The following is a 13,787-nucleotide window of genomic DNA, read 5'->3' as shown; positions in this document are numbered from 1 at the left end:
CATGTGTTCTCCTAGGCTGGCTCCAATGACAATAATGTCATCGAGGTAGGCGGACGCGTATGGGTCGAGGGCACGCTATCACGCTATCTAGAGCACGCTGAAATGTTGCCGGGGCCGAATGTAAACCAAAAGGCATGACTCGCCACTGAAATAGGCCTCGTCCGGGTACCGTAAATACGGTACATGCTGTCTTTAGCCTTGGGTATCTGCCAATATCCGTTGCGTAGATCCAGGGTCGAAATGTATTTTGCGTTTCTCAGTCGCTCTAAGATGTGGTTGATACGCGGCAACGGATATGCTTCCGGTATAAATTTTGCGTTTAGTTGTCGGTAGTCCACGCACATGCGCCACTGGCCGGTTTTCTTCCGGACCAGAACCAAAGGGGCACTGTGCGGGCTATGCGACGGTTCGATTCATCCCTGCTCTACTTGTTCGTCTATGATCCGCTGCATGGCAGGGTTCTTTGGGAAATAGCGTTGTTTAATCGGCCGGTCGTCCCTCATGGTGATCCGGTGCTCCGCTATGGTTGCTACTCCCGGCATTCCATGCCGTTGTTCTTAGCTATTCTGGCTTCGTCGTTCTCTGTTGATACTCTGATGTTTCCTCCTGTGTTGTTGCTCTCGTCGTTTTTCTGGCGTTGTGCGTTTCATGTACCCTGTGCGGCTCTTCGGGTGCGTTGGTATCCCTGTCATTCTGTGGTCCTATGTTGGCTATGCCTAGCCGAGGTTCTTTCGATGGCGTGTTCGATGTCCTGGGCGTAGTTTCGCGGCTGAATGGTCTTCGTGGTCGGGGTCGAGGTTGTGGTTCCGATTGATTGCCTTGGTTGTTGTGCTCCGTTTCATTAGATCTAATAAATCCCACTATTACCATTTGAACCCTTTGTTTTCTCATTGATCTACGGGCAATCATGTCATATAAATTTGGTGGGACGAACACACAATCTTCTGAGCTAGCCGCACGAATCTCGTAGCGAGCAGACACAACAAAAATCAGTTCGTTACTCGAAATATGAAAGAATAGGATTTGTGCGCCCTTGATTTAGGGCGTTAGATCCCCTCAATACTTCGGGGAAGAAAAGAGATGTTTCCTGCGCCGTTCGGCTTCAGGGTGACCTGGTAGGAACCTTCCTCGGTCGGGATCCTGAAGCGCTGCCGTGAGACGCGGGCTGCAGGGCGTCGTGCGCAGATGGCCTGCCAGGCTGCGGCCGAGACTTGGCCGTCCGTTGTGTTGCACGTATACCCAGCCGGAAGTGGATGGAGCTTGCCACCGGGGGCGGAACTTCTTTCGTGGGCTAGGCGACCCTCGTTCGGAGCTGTCGCTTCGGGCTGTGGGTTGACGACCTCGCCCGAGTCCCACTCGGATGGCGGTTTTCCATTTCCGGTAAGGTTTCTTCCAACAGAAGGTTGAGTGTCGTGGGCGATATCCCCATCAAGGTGTCCGATGGGCTGGATGTTGGTGTTGTTTGGGGGTGGGAGTTGTGGGCGATTACCTCCGCATCTGGTCCCCGTCCGCTAAATGTGGGTGCGGGTGTAGGCTCCTTCCGTCGAAAGCGCTGCCTGGTGTTCTCCTCATCATCGCTGGGTTCCGACTCCCACTCAATTGCTTTACCCGTAGGGTAGCGCTGGGGACTGGGCTCATCCTGCGTGGTGGATGTCCCGAGGGAGAGTGTCGTGGACGGTCCACGAGAGAGCGCGGTGGGCGGCCCCGGTCCCATCTCTTCATCCTGCGTGCAGGTGAGGTAGACGGAGCGTTCCGTCTGGACTCCTAGGTCCTCGGCTACCTCGGTCTCATCGGGCCCCATGACGTACAGGCGTACGGGGGACGGCGGGAAGGTCACGATCGGGTCATCGTGTGGCCGATACGGTGCTTCTATCTGGATCGTTTCCCAGCTCGTCTTGATGAGGTACATCCAGGACCCCCAGTGGTACCCGTAACGGTCCTCGCCCTGGGGACCGTCGTCGTACTCCCGGCTGCTCATCGAGTAAGAAATCCTCGTTCTCGTTGTCGCTGGCGTCCTCGGCATAGGGCGCCTGTTAGCCGCGTCCTTCCTCGTCGTCGCTGGAGTCTTCGACATAGGGCGCCTGGTGCTCCCGGTCGTCGTCGTTGCGCCCGCAAGGGTTGTACTCCCGGCTGCTCATCGATGACCCGGCTGGACTCGGACGGCATTGATAGGGCTCCGGGTAGATGCGACGTCCGGCCGGGTCCGTATAGTGGGGAGAGACTCCCCTGGAGACTCGAGCGGGTGTCGACGTCGGCTCGTCCTCTGAGTCGCTGTCTGGAGCGCAGTCAGACGCTGCCCGGCGGGGTGGGGTTCTAGCGCTGGACCCTGGATAGGGTGAGGTCGCTCTTCCAGAGCCTCCTGGTTAGCGCCTACCCGTCGGGCATGACTGGGTGGATCTCTCGGCGTACGCCGTTCCCGGACGTAGCCGAGGGTCTCGTGTGGTCGTCGACTGGCGGTTACCCGGGGAACTTCGCCGATCGAGGGGACCCGGTTGTGAACGTCGACAACATTCGACGGTCCGGACGTCTCGTCGTCCTCAGTCCCAACAGAAGTACTGTCGTGGATTTCGGCCATCGCGGCTGTAATGTCCCGGTGCTTCGCAATTCCGGCAAGCATCCCGCACGTCGGTTCGACGGTCGGATGCGGTCACACGGTTAACCCTACCTGGCGGGGCAGCTCTGGGTTCTGGCGATGCGCGTGGTGGGTTTCCTTGGGGAATTCTCTCAGCGAACGCAAGTTGAGTCGGACCCTGTGAGGGTGGGCGGTAAGCTGTCGCATTTTTAAAGGCGTTGATTCTCCCGAGGCTCCACTTCTGAACGGCCTCGGTCGTCCAAGCCAGGAGGTATCGGGGTGGAACGAAAAACTCGAGGAACTCGCGCCGAAATGTGATCCAGTCAGCCCCTTGGAGGCGGCTTGTTTGGAACCACTTGTCCGCTCTGCTCGTCAGCAGCTCTGCCATGGCTCGAGGAAGGAGTTCAAGGTCGATCCCGTAGGATAAGGCCGGCCTTCGACCTGCTCTATGAAGGCTAGTGGGTCTGAATACCCATCGAATTGGAGGCCCCATTTACGAATTCGTTCGGGGACTCAAAGAACCTCGCGGCGGTTCCGGTCGTGGCTTGGCTCTATAAAAGTTTCTCGGTTAGTTATCCGCGGAGAGGGGCCAGTAATAGTAAAGTTAGGTGTGGTTCGAGGCTGGCCTACGGCGGAGACGCCGGGGCTTGATCCGGCGCTTATGTTCGCGGCGGGCCCGCTAAGGCCAGGTTTGTCTTCCCCCAAAGGTACGAGGCTCGGGGCACGTAAGGAAAATTGCCTTCCTAGGTCGGCGATTCGAGCCCACACCTCTTGGGTTTGTTCCGAGTCCCTAACTAGGGTGAGAAAGTTTCTTCGCAAGTCGTCGACGACTCCTTCGGCGGAGAACCCGAATTCGTCAGCAAATGCTAGTTATTCGGCCTTCAAGCGGGAATAAATCCACCGAGAGGGGACCCCAGGATTTTTAATCCAGTGTGGAACGGAATCACCGGAAATTTTCTGGTCGGGGTCCAAGTTTGCAGCGTGTCTTTGATGTGTCGTCATCTTGGAATAAAGTCTTCGTTGGTTGGAGCCTTTACGGGACTTCTTGGGCTATATGTTTGTATTTGCACAGACACTCGATCGCGTGGACTGTACGGGATCGCGAGTAAGCTCGTGGGCTTGATACCGGGCGCGTTCACTAGTTCGTTGACGTTATTTTCCACGGTCGGTGCACTTTTGTTCTAGTTTTCGATAGTTTTCGCGGAACCTTTAGGTTATGTCACTCGTCCTGGGGCTACGCACTCCCGTACAGGTTGTAAATTTCCTGGTCTTTCTCTCTATTAGGTCTCTATTCGGGCGCTACTTGTCACGTGTGTGTCGGCTGTGGCGTGCCGGAGGAATGCTCGGACACACGTCCACTCTCGGCGAAAAGCCAAAACGGAAGAGGCCGAGCCTAGCAATCAGAGATTGCACTTCAGTCGAGCATCGCGCTCGCTGAACCAGTTCTCCGCTATGGGTGGTACTATCGATTTCGGGCTTTACGAGTGCGACAACGCGTTAGGGAGGCTTTGCCTAGGGTGCGTGTCTTGGCTCACAATTAATACTAGTTTAATTAGTTTCCTTAGTTCTTATTTAATTCATAACGTTGAACTTCATGTCCGATTCTAAAGCGAAACTATGACTATGATTACAATAAACTAAATATGAATGAACAGTACTTGGTTTTTGATTGTTATTATCTGTATACTATCTGTAAAGTACTTGGTATTAGATGGTAATTAACTGTCATTACACAGTTCTTATTAGTTGTTATAGTCTCTTATTAAGAGTTATCAAAGCACACAAGTTAATGTTTCTCAGATGTGTTAGCCAAACATACTTGCAGTGAACTATCATTTCCTGACCGTCATCAAAGTCACATGCCCAAGACCCAAGGCGCAGGACGTCTGACAAGATCATACATCTCAAGACCATTGATTTCATTGAATAAAATACTTTCCCTTCATTTGTACCTGTAGTTTTAATTTCAGTCAGAAACAAATTTTGAAGGATCATTTAATATTTTTTTATAAACTTTATTATTGTAAACATATTTTATTAAATTCATAACTAATTATATATTATATATATTTGTAAAACTCCCTGACCTACCTACCTACTTTAGAATATAGCGCACTTCACTAATCATTACACTAAACTTTCGTCTTCCAAGTAGTATATAAACATGTACCAAATGAAGAATAAATCAGTTATCAAAGAATCTCATAGCTCCGCGGTTCTACTTCCTACCTCTGGAAATAGGGCTCGTAATACACTATCTCCACTAGCAGCTAACCTACGTTAGCACAACCTCAGCGCAGTTTCGCATCGCCTGTGGTCCGGCATCGTTTCCATTGCCGCGACGCGATCGTCCTGCCATCAAAGCGTCCCCGTGCCAGCGACAAGTGCTCATTACCCCCTTGTCACGCAGTGTGACCCGGAAGTGTCTACTTCGATTAGGCACAAACATTGGTGACCCCGACGGGATCACACTGAAGGATCACACTTAAGCAACCCCCTTCCCACCAAAGGCTGAACCTCTGACTGCTTCACAGGATACGCTTCTTCTTCCAGCGTCACAGGATACTCAGCTTCATCCAGCTTCACAGGATACTCACCTTAATCCAGCTTCACAGGTTTCGCTTCTTCTTCCAGCGTCACAGGAACTTCAGCTTAATCCAGCTTCACTGGATACGCTTCTTCTTCCAGCGCCACAGGAACTTCAGCTTCACCCAGCTTCACAGGATACGCTTCTTCTTCCAGCGTCACAGGAACTTCAGCTTAATCCAGCTTCACAGGATACGCTTCTTCTTCCAGCGTCACAGGAACTTCAGCTTAATCCAGCTTCACAGGATACGCTTCTTCTTCCAGCGTCACAGGAACTTCAGCTTAATCCAGCTTCACAGGATACGCTTCTTCTTCGAGCGTCACAGGTACTTCAGCTTCATCCAGCTTCACTGGATTCGCTTCTTCTTCCAGCGTCACAGGAACTTCAGCTTCATCCAGCTTCACAGGATTCGCTTCATCTTCCAGCGTCACAGTAACTTCAGCTTAATCCAGCTTCACAGGATACGCTTCTTCTTCCAGCGTCACAGGAACTTCAGCTTAATCCAGCTTCACAGGATACGCTTCTTCTTCGAGCGTCACAGGTACTTCAGCTTCATCCAGCTTCACTGGATTCGCTTCTTCTTCCAGCGTCACAGGAACTTCAGCTTCATCCAGCTTCACAGGATTCGCTTCATCTTCCAGCGTCACAGGAACTTCAGCTTCATTCAGCTTCACTGGATTCGCTTCTTCTTCCAGCGTCACAGGAACTTCAGCTTCATCCAGCTTCACAGGATTCGCTTCATCTTCCAGCGTCACAGTAACTTCAGCTTAATCCAGCTTCACAGGATTCGCTTCTTCTTCCAGCGTCACAGGAACTTCAGCTTAATCCAGCTTCACAGGATACGCTTCTTCTTCCAGCGTCACAGGAACTTCAGCTTAATCCAGCTTCACAGGATTCGCTTCTTCTTCCAGCGTCACAGGAACTTCAGCTTAATCCAGCTTCACAGGATACGCTTCGTCTTCCAGCGTCACAGGAACTTCAGCTTCATCCAGCTTCACAGGATTCGCTTCTTCTTCCAGCGTCACAGGAACTTCAGCTTCATCCAGCTTCACAGGATACGCTTCTTCTTCCAGCGTCACAGGAACTTCAGCTTAATCCAGCTTCACAGGATACGCTTCTTCTTCCAGCGTCACAGGAACTTCAGCTTAATCCAGCTTCACAGGACACGCTTCGTCTTCCAGCGTCACAGGAACTTCAGCTTCATCCAGCTTCACAGGATTGGCTTCTTCTTCCAGCGTCACAGGAACTTCAGCTTCATCCAGCTTCACAGGATACTCAGCTTCATCCAGCTTCACAGGATACTCAGCTGCATCCAGCTTCACAAGATTCTTTGTTTTTAAGACACACAATATGTCTACTTCATTCATTGAGGAAACAAGTCACACAAGAATCGATTTACACAATCGATTACTAGACACCCAAAACGAGCTGCAAGGGAAAATCCAACAGCTCATTAAGAATTATGGCAAGGATTCTGCCGACCGACGCCACCGAGACGGCTATTATTCCGGTAAGCTAAATCAGTTAAACGATCTCTGGCAGCAGTTTTGCGACCTAGATGAAGAAGTCCAGGAAGCAACATTACCCACTGGAAGTGAGCACTCTTCACGAGTAGTAGCACTTAAGAAGCTGGTCGAAAAATATCAGAATATCTTTCTGGACAACATGCCGACTGGAAGCGGGCTTCCGAAGACCCCGACACGAACGTCGGCCAACATCAAGATCACAACAAGAGATCAAGTCAAAGGAGATTCCGCAATTGACACGGTGATCCGACAGTTGCAGAGAAGATGCAACGAATTGGAGTCATCATTAACATTTGCCTCAAACGCCCCAATCGTCACCCCAGCCCTACAAAGGCACCTGGATCTCCATTGGGCGTTACTGAAGCAAGCCCACGACGAATTGGACAGCACACAAATACAACATGAAATGGCACTTCCGCCAATTAGCATTCCGGAGTTCTACGGCGAGTATCTAGACTGGCCACGGTTCCATGATCTCTTTGTGGAATTGGTACATAATAATTCATATTTGGCCAGTCAAAAACTACATATTCTACAGAGCTCGCTTCGTGTTGAAGCGAGAAACGTCTTGACAGACACAGCCTTCTCACAGGGTGGCTATGACGACACCTGGTTGCGTTTAAAGGCCAGGTACCAGAACGGAACAATATTAGTATACGCCGCCATTGCAAAAATTATTGACCATAAGCCTATAGACGGCTCCTCGCGCCAACTAAGGGCCTTACATGACACTATAAAAACTCAATGAGTACTCTTAAAAACCTCGATATCAGCACAAAATCCTGGGATCCAATCCTGTGTTTTCTTATCAGAAGAAAACTAGACCAGCTCTAGAAAATTCAGCGGATGCTCCAACGGAAATTCCAATGTTGTGAAGTGTACTGACGTTTATTGAGCGGCGAGCTTGCATGCGGGAGACGATAAGCGCTCAACCTACAGCAACACTCCGCCATCAGTCAGTTCACAACGAAGAGAGCTGTAAGATTTGTCACCTAGGACAACATAATCTTAGAGCATGTAGCCGTATCTAGCAAATGGACCCCAAAGCACGGCTCCAAGCCATTATTCAAGTAGCTCATAAGGTTGAAAACTGTGGATCACCGACCACTTGTCGAGTCTGCCAGCAACGGCATCATTCACTGTTACACCAAGGACCGACTAGCAATCCAGTGGCCGGCGCAGTAACCATTGCAGGCTACGACGACGTAGGAGGATAAACTCTGCTCGGGACCGCCAAGGTCTCATTACAAGGGCGCTGTAATAGATGGTGGATCACAGGTGAATCTTATCTCAAGGAGAATGGCAGATTTGCTATCTCTTAAGGACAGGTCACCGATTGAAATATCTGGAATCGGAGGAAAAATATCAACAGCAATTAGATCAACACTAAAGCTCTCATCAGTTACATCAGGGTTTGAAAGACTAATAGAGGTATTTATTATTCCCACAGTCATTACAGACCAACCGTCAGTATCGATTGATACCGATCTTAATATTCCCGGGGGACTGCCATCAGCAGATCTTGACTTTCGGCAACCTGGACCCATTGATCTAACCTTAGGGGCTGAGGTGTATTCTCGGTAAACTTCTTGAACTAGGACCTAATAAACCTTTGGCACAAGGCACTAGGCTTGGTTATGTAATCACAGGTTATCTCAATAAAGAAACCTCATCTGATACGAAAATCAACTCTATTCTGGTAGAAGGCAGAGGTGATTTTGCAGGACCGAACGCTGCTCATGAGCCAACAAAATATAAAAATGCGATATAATAGAACCGACTTCTCATCAATTTAAAACCTACAAGAAGGCTGACTTTGGTTCAACATTTCTAAACCTAACCAAGAAATATCTTAGTTTTGGTGCAGAATGTCCCCAAACCATAGACGTGCCAAATGATCAAGTTCTACGAGAGCACAATTTCAGTCCCCACGGTAATGTCAATTTTATCGCAGAGGGGAGTGATAAGCAGCACCAAGAAGATGTGAAGGACCTGAATCACAAACATGAACCGCAGTTGAAGGAAAGATCCACCTTGGTCAATGATTTGTTAGGTGCTTCCTATACAATTCGGTCAAGGGCTGACCGACATCACGACTTAATTGAGGGTACCCCTCAATGGGGGGGAGAATGTGCGTACCCAAAGGTACTCAACATGACCACACTCAACAAATCAAGCAGTAGCCAAGTTGGGAACAGTACCAGGCGCTCAGTAGCACCCACTGCATATGAGAATGTCTGATCAGCATATTATATGTCTCACTAACTCACCGTCTCACCGACTGACCGGCCAATGCAGTCAGCACATTTTGCAGTGTCTGCCGAGCCAACTACACAAACTGCTACCATAATCAAAACTCCCTGACCTACCTACCTACTTTAGAATATAGCTCATTCACGAATCATTACACTAAACTTTCGTCTTCCAAGTAGTATATAAACATGTACCAAATGAAGAATAAATCAGTTATCAAAGCATCTCATAACTAAGCGGTTCTACTTCCTACCTCTGGAAACAGGGCTCGTAATACACTATCTCCACTAGCAGCTAACCTACGTTAGCACAACCTCAGCGCAGTTTCGCATCGCCTCTGGTCCGGCATCGTTACCATTGCAGCGACGCGATCGTCCTGCCAGCAAAGCGTCCCCAAGCCAGCGACAAGTGCTCATACCCTCTTGCCCCGCGGTGTGACCCGGAAGTGTCTACCTAATCCTTACCTAACATAAGAGCGTCTTTTAATTTAATTTTTTTTTAATTTCTGATTCAAGTCTTTGATAGAGGTGTTGGGACTTGGCGTTTGAGCTGCTTGGACTTTGATTACTAGCTGTTGTTAACTGTTATGAGCTATTATTAGATGGTTACTACCCGCTTAGTAGACTACTATTTTCTTACTAGTTGTTATTAGCTGGTTACTATCTGTTTAGTAGATGTATACCAGATGTTTACTAGATGCTATTATCTAGTTACTAGCTGTTTAGTATCTGTTTTCTATATGTTTAGTAAATGGATACAAGTTGTTTACTAGGTGTTATTGGCTGGTTACTAGCTTTTTAGTATCTGGTTTCTATATGTTTAGTAGATGTAAAGAAGTTGTTTACTAGATGTTATTAGCTGGTTAATAGCTCTTTAGTATCGGTTTACTTGAAGTTTACTAATTGTTATTAGCTGGTTATTACCAGAGAGACGAAGAAGAAAGACGTGAAATATATACGAAGTAAAAGAACAACGCGAGTAATAATCTAAAACGCTGTTAAAATCCATATTAAATACCTAAAACTATAATCCGAACTACTTAACACTATTTCTTTTAAATAAAACTATAAACATATTATAATAAAGACACAACTAGTGGGACATTGTCGCTTTCAAACGCACGCAACTTAGTGGTGGACTTAGGTTAAAGCCTAAGTACTTGGGTCCCTACCGCGTTATTAAAGTCAAACCGAAGGACACTTATGATGTGGTAAAGCAATCGCTAACTACGGATGGACCAAGATACACTATTTCTTGCGCTGAGTATATGAAGCCATGGATGAAAATATCCTCCGAGGACGACGACGATACATTCTGGACGAATGTTTAGAAGGATGGCCGAGTTGTGGGAATAGGTATGGCATCCTTGTAGGCCGAACCTACCACAGATGAACAGCACTACTAATTATTGGCGTGGTGAAAAAGGAAGTCTGGGACAAGCACTAAGAACGAGAGAGGCGAAGAAGAAAGACGTGAAATATATACGAAGTAAAAGAACGACGCGAGTAATAATCTAAAACGCTGTTGAAATCCGTATTAAATACCTAAAACTATAATCCGAACTACTTATCACTATTCCTTTTAAATAAAACTTTTAAAATATTATAATAAAGATACAATTAGTGGGACTTTTCATTTAAAAAAGAATAACCAATCCCACATATATGAATGTCAAAAAACGATTTAAAACTAACTACATTTGGGAATGTAATTGAAATTAATTAATTAAAATGACCAGTTGTATCCTTTGTCCAAAATGTCTGTGACTTTCGCTTATAAATTTGTCACCGACAATTTAAATCCCATTAAGCAAAGCACCTATTGTTAACCGTACCATAACCCCAGAGTCAAGTTGGTTACCTACAATAAATACAGGATGGCTTAAATGCCTCGACGCAGGCGCAAAGGTCAAGGTAATAGAAAATATTCATAAAATATTATCCCATGACCAAAAAAAAACAAGATAATAATTGAAAATTTCTTCTAATTGAGTAATGAGTTTTACCAAAAACAGTATTAGTGTTAAGTTGTGACGCCATGCCGAAAATGCTCTGTACGGCTGGCATCGTAAGAGGGGCTCTTGGGAGTAGGTAAACGACAGAACAAGCATACATGTGTTGTTCAGGATTCTGGATCTAAATTCCCTTGTACTCGTAGCAGCTAAGACAAAGAGAAGGAGAAATGACATACGGATGAAATTGATTATCAAGAGAGCAACAGCTGGTTTATATTAGCATAAGTTCGGCAGGCGACAAAGCTTGGAGATGGAGCGTTTTTGACTGCCTGATTTTGTTTTCAGTGTTACAGCTCGAACGAGTGAATCCTCTCAGGATGGAGACTGGTAATTCTACCGAGCGTCCATTGCGATGGAGGCAGTTGGTCGTCCTTCATGAGTACTACTTCATTACTTTCAAAATTCTTTTTTTCTGACACCATTTTGGGCGCGTTTGAAGATGGCGGGTCAAATTTTGATGAGACAGAAGTGGCTCACGGAACGACGAGCTTTGAGGGCGACAATGGGCAGGTGCGAGCAGGGTGTCACCAATGAGAAAATGCGCCGACGTGAGAGCTTCTAAGTCGTCTGGATCAGCTGTTAGCGGACAAAGTGGCCGAGAGTTTAGGCAAGCTTCAATTCTGATTAGCACCGTTGCGAGTTCCTCATAAGTTTGCTTGTGACATCCGACAATCCTTTTTAGGTGATGCTTGACGGACTTGACCCCGGCCTCCCAAAGGCCTCCGAAATTGGGGGAGTATGGCGAAGTGAAATGCCATGTAGGGCACGTAGCGTGGTCGCGATCCACCTGTGGTGCGCTTGCTATTAACTTATAGGCGTCAACGAAATTTGTTCCGTTGTCGCTATACATATGTTGAACTGGTCCTCGGCGAGCAGTAAAACGAGGAAATGCTAGTAGGAAGTGTTCCGATGAGAGTCCGGTAACCGCTTCTAGGTGAACTGCTTTCGTAGCCAAGCAGACGAAAATAGCGAAGTATCCCTTGTAAGTACTTGTCCCATGAAGCCGTGCAGCCTTGATCTCGATTGCACCGGTATAATCGACGCCGGTCGCAACGAATGGGCTGTTCGTTGGGATGACCCTTTGTACCGGCAGGTCGCCCAAAAATTGAGTTCCGATGCTAGGTGACGGGCGAAAGCACGTGATGGATTTTCGAAGGATTGTTCGGACGGCTTGTCTTCCATTTGGAATCCAGAACTGGAGAACGATAGTGGCGTCCGTCCAGTATGTAATGAAGATTTGAGCGTTTTTCCAACGATTGTTTGCTACTACCCATTTAGTTAGTTTGGTTGCTAGTACAGCGCCGCATAACTCGGTCCTCGGGATCGTGAGGGGTTTCGTTGGAGAGATTTTGGATTTAACAGTGATGAGAGTGGTATAAAACGATGAATACGGCTGGGGTATGCGCATGTAAACCGCCAGCAGAAAGCTTGCAGCTGGATATCATGGCTTAAGTCTGGCGTATACCGTACGCTGCGAGGTATTCGGATTTTGCTGATGTCCTCCAGATTGATACGGAACCTTTTCCAATTGTTAGCGATGGAACTGGGCACTGGGTCGTCCCACCCTAAGTGCTTGCGATCGTTCTCGGAACCTTGGTGTGCCATTGTGACTTCCTTTAGAATTAATTTTGCTGAAATGAGAATAGGAGCGATTAATCCTAAGGGGTCGAAAAGTCTGGTGATGCTCGAAAGAATTTCCCTTTTGGTTGAACTCGTGGGAATGCTCGCTTGCAATTTGTAGGTGAAACAGTCTTGGTTAGGTAACCAATGCATTCCTAAGGTTTTGGCTGTATCAGAGCTGTCCCAGCTTCGTGAAGTTTGATTGCATCGGTTTGATGAAGGAATGCTGTCTAGGAGCGCTATGTCGTTGCTAGACCATTTTCTCAATTCTATATTTGCGGATTTTAGAGCGTTCTGGATTTGTAAGCTCTTGTTTTGTGCTGCTGAGATAGTGTGATCACCAGAAAGAATATCGTCGACGTAGATTTCGTGCTTTAGGACCTCTTCCGCCAGTGGATAATTTTCGCGTTCCTCTTCTGCTAGTTTACGAATGACTCTGATGGCGGTGAATGTTGCAGAAGCGGTACCGAAAGTTACAGTTGACAGACAATATTCCTTGATGTTTCCATCCGCTGTCAGCCATAAAATCCGCTGGTACTGCGTGTCGTCCGGATGTACGTCGATTCAACGGTACATGCGCTGGATATCGGCGGTGAAAACATGTCGGTACTGTCTCCAATTCAGCAAAACTGCAGGGAGATCATTTTGTATAGTGGGTCCAACGGACAATACATCGTTTAGAGATCGACCGTTTAAGGTCTTTGCCGATGCGTCGAATACATTGCGCTGTTTATAGACAGCGTGATGAGGAAGAACGCAGGATTCAACCCGACCGGTATTTGTGGAGGTACTGTTATTCTGTTACTGTTATTCTCTCACTAGAGACTGCTGGTGTGTTTTGTCTCAATTCAAAATATTCTTCGATTCGCTCCTTGTAGCGAATCCATTTGTCTGGATCCCGTTGATAACGCTGCTCTAATTGAAGAAACCTGTTTAAAGCGACTTGATGCGATTTTCCTAGGGCCATTGTGGGATCGAAATGCCATTTGAAAGCTAGTCCTACCACGTGTGTGCGTTTCCTTAAAGAAGGACTCACACCACCGCTCTTCGTCAGAGTGAAGTGATCGGCTTGGGAAAGATTCTATTTCGCAAAAATTCTTCAAAAGCGGTTCCGTATCTAGGGCGGTTTGATGACAGCGAATTTTAAATGTGTGGATTGAATCCTGGAACTTCCCGAGTATCATCTAACCTAGGTGAGAATATTGTGCAATAGGT

Source organism: Drosophila suzukii, chromosome Y, assembly GCF_043229965.1.
Source record: "Drosophila suzukii chromosome Y, CBGP_Dsuzu_IsoJpt1.0, whole genome shotgun sequence".
NCBI lineage: Eukaryota > Metazoa > Arthropoda > Insecta > Diptera > Drosophilidae > Drosophila > Drosophila suzukii.
Note: the sequence above shows the minus strand (reverse complement) of the source record.